Source organism: Phyllostomus discolor, chromosome 4, assembly GCF_004126475.2.
Source record: "Phyllostomus discolor isolate MPI-MPIP mPhyDis1 chromosome 4, mPhyDis1.pri.v3, whole genome shotgun sequence".
NCBI lineage: Eukaryota > Metazoa > Chordata > Mammalia > Chiroptera > Phyllostomidae > Phyllostomus > Phyllostomus discolor.
The window spans coordinates 128,816,494-128,820,477 of NC_040906.2; the positions used below are offsets into that span (position 1 = coordinate 128,816,494).

The window sequence follows — 3,984 nt, forward strand, 5'->3', positions numbered from 1 at the left end:
GTTTGCAGGCTGCCACTCAATCCACAGAGCCATACAAGCCAGGGCCAGATCCCTTTCATAACTAAGCCAAGCAGATAAAATAGCTATAGAACCAAAATCTGGTGGGGTCTGGAACCTATGGCTTTACAATTTAGGAGGCAATTGATTATGTATGTGCTTTGTAGATTGTTCAAATTTTTTGAAGCCGGTTGGAAAAAAACATTTATATTTCAGTCTGCTGAGCTCCTGACATTTAAAAGAGAATAAGTGCCTTCCACAGATCAAGGTATCCCAAGCAGCAAAAGTTTGCTTCACAGACAATGGCTAAAAAAAACACACTGACCACAGGCACCTCAAAAGACTGCGTTGTTAAGCCAGCTGAATTATGGAGAATGGATGTACCGGATATGGCAATCCCTAAAAGACATCTGTAGTGATGGCTAAAGACTCTTGTCCGTCTTGACTTATTTAAAAAATTGTTCTCCACCCCTGGTTGGTGTGGCTCAGTTGGTTGGAGCCTCATCCCATAACTGAAGGGTTGCTGGTCTGATTCCCGGTCAGGGTACATGCCTAGGTTGTGGGTTCAATCTCCAGTCCAGGTGTATACAGGAGACAGCTATTCAATGCTGCTCTCTTACATAAATCTTTCTCTTCCCCCTTCTCTCTTTCTTCCTGTCTAAAAGCAATGAGAATATGTCCTCGGGTGAGATTTTAAAAAAGTTCTTCTCCATGGAAATGCTGAGGCAATAACTTTGAAACTTGTAATTAGGAACTTTCTGTGTACTGTTTAGGAGAGCCCAGTTATGATCTCCATCACAGGGTGGGCAGATTTAGCAAATAAAAATTCATGGCGCCCACTTAAATTTGAATTTCAGAAAACAGATATGTGCCATATGCCCTATATTTCATCTGGAAACCTTACAATTGAGTTCTATTTTTCTTTCTTAAATCTCACATAAAAGTTACACTTATTTTCCTGTCACAACTGGTAAGGGAATTCAAAAAGTCAAATTGATGTGATTATGTTACTTTGCCAACATTCTATTTAATTTAGTTTGGGGTAGTTCTGAGAATTTTTAAAAAAGATATTTCAAAACAGTGGCTTCAAATCTGAGTGCCTATTCAATTTTTTATCTTAAAACTAATAAAACTTACTGAGGTATGATCAAGAGGGTCTTAAGTTTCTTCTTAGCTTGACTAAACTTTAAACAGGCTTCTTCCTTTTTTTCAAACTTTTTCTTTTCTTCTTTCTTCCCTTTTTATTTTATGGGCAACTCAGTGATTTTGAGTTTTGTTAGTACAATACAGAGGGCATAAAGGAAAAGTATGAATTGACATTTAAACCAATGCCAGTAGTAATTATGGTTTCAATTAAGAGTATTACAAGTCTTTGTTACTCACTTTTCTTTAGAACATAAATCAAAGGCATTAACTCAAACTTGACAAATATACACAATACTTACAACTTTGTGCAAAGTACTTTTCATAAGTAACATTACATTTTAAAATATTGGAAACTGAATATCTGTGCTGATTTGTTTTTTGACCTAATAGAACAAGAGAACAACATTCCACTAAGGAGGGTTATACTGATAATAAAGCTCTTAAAGTTAAAAGTGTCTTCTCCCTTTACACATACCACAGCCTACACAATGTCCTGAGAGAATTCATTATGAGAAAAATATCAACCACAGCTTTAAGATGTTGTTTTGGAAGAAACTAATCAGAAGACAATTGGAAGATGAGACTTCATCCTCATTTTCTAATAAGTGGTCTTCATTTTTCTTCTTATAGAATAAATTTAAATCAATTTATTACAAATTATAGTAGTTTAACCATTAATTTTTGGTAGCTTTTAGGTAAAGCCTAGCACTTTGTCTGTACAAAGTCTCTGAGAAGAGGTCAGTAGAGATCATCTAATCTTAAACTGTGACACCACCCGTTCAGGTCTTTGGCATCATTCCTCTCCAGGAAGCACAGAATGCCTGGATATGCCACTGGTAATTCTTAACAGAAGTTATTTTTTAAAAGTGCTGGATTTTCACTACAGTCATGCATTCTTTAACATCTTGTTTATTAATCAAAATTAGCAATCCAGCTCTCCTTGGATTGTGGGCTAATGTTTTATAGAGTTCTTCTTTGTTTGTGCTGTCCATAACAAGAATTACAAACTCTGTGTTAGTATAGTTAAGTGTTCCAGGAAGAATACAGAGATTCCTGGCCACCAATATCCCACATTAGGAAATGTGTATCATGAATTAGTATCTTTTCTACATTACTTCCTACGGTATGGGATGTATGTACAACTTCATTCATAGAAAACTGGTCAATGATGGTAGCTTTCCTTGCATTATCCAGCTGAACAATGATAACTTTGTGCTCCTGGTGATGGAACAGTGTACATATCCTGCTCACGAGAATGGGCAGCAGACTCAATCCAGCCACCTGGGCCTCCTGGCCTCCCCGGCTCCAGTTGACATTGACAGGGAGCAGAAAGACACTCTGGAGCCTCTGCCTCTGCTGCTGCTACTCCCATGCTGGCTGCTGGCCACTGGCCACTTCCTCAGAACCAGCTGGAAGACAAAGCCCAGGCTGCCTTAATGTGTGCTGGGCCCTGCCACTGCCACTGTGGTGCTCACCTGGCTCTCGGACATCCCTGTCACATTGTTTGTGGCTGACCTCTAGGGCCATTGTGCTCCCCCAGCTCCTCTAGTGTGGCTGCCTAAACAGGCTTCTTCTAGACTACAGGCTCCTGATCTCTCTTTTCCTTCCAGTGTTACAGAAAAGAAGACTCAGACAGCCTGGGAGTTTATGAAGTGCAGTTTATTCATGTATGTGGACCCAGAGGAGATAAATTCCAAATTCTGGGCACCCAACTTAGGCTGGGGCTTCCTTATATTCTTGTTACAAAGGCAAAAGGAGGAGGAGGAGGAGGAAAGCAGCTACTGAAAGTGGGCATACAGGAGCAGAAAGCAGAGTTAGCATACAACCTTGAGATAACTGCTTATCTGGGACTGGCTGCTGTCCAGCTCCTATCTGGGAATAGCTACTGCACAGTATGTCCTGTCACACCAGCATTTACTTTAGTGACTTGCAATTGTAAATTCTTTCTTTGCCCCTTTAAGTTGCAAAATTTCTCCCAGCCTCTTGCCATTTTTGTAACCAGTTAATGCCTTTCTCCAGGATCTTGGAGCCTCCCTTTGGTCCCTTTGAAATGTAATCAAGGAAGATAGTGTCCCCATCTCCCAGGCTGTGTGGAAGGGTAGGAGGACAACTTTTATAATAGACAATTAACAAACACAGATGCTCTAATCACATTGACAGATTCCCCCCAACACCCTTTAGTACTTTTCCACTAGGTCATCCTAGCAAAAAAGCCCTCCCACCTTTTATTTCTGCAGAGCTGAGCTCAGTCCTATACTAAAATCAGTCTCTCTCTCTCTCTCTCTCTCTCTCTCTCTCACTGCAGTAGCCCAAATAAAATGGTCTTGCAGTTTTTAACAAGCATCCATTGCATTTTTACTTCGACAGATAGGACAAAGCCTGGGCCTTTGTACTTTCACCAAGTCACCCAGGTAGTTCTGGTACTGACCCAACTTGGAGAACCCCTTTTAACCAATATTTTGTAAAACATCACAGTTATAAGTCTTGAAATCTATTTGTACTTAAAGTACAAACTTGTAATACTCTGAGAAATATTATTCCTTTCCTGCAGTGGCATCTTTTTAATGGAAAAAAAATAGTTGGCCATTACTTATCTTGTTCTTCATGCAAACTCAATCCAGTAATGAGTCTCAGCCTTTTAGCCAATCTGACCTCCTTGGTTACTGAGGAATAACATGGCCTGGGCCCCTCAGTGGGTGGCTTAGTTTGGCAGTCACTCTAAGGAGGTAGAAATTAAGGTGGGATAAAGAGGAGGAGTATGGAGTGTATTAAGGTGGGATAAAGAGGAGGAGTATGGAGGAGTATGGAGTGTATTAAGGTTCTGCTTTCTCTAGTCTACCC

The 3,984-nt window shown here is 40.0% G+C and overlaps 1 pseudogene; it reads right to left on the bottom strand.

Annotated features, from left to right (window-relative positions):
* Positions 1-1,891: 1,891 nt before the first annotated feature.
* LOC114495007 lies at positions 1,892-2,670 on the bottom strand (annotated as a pseudogene).
* Positions 2,671-3,984: the final 1,314 nt, after the last annotated feature.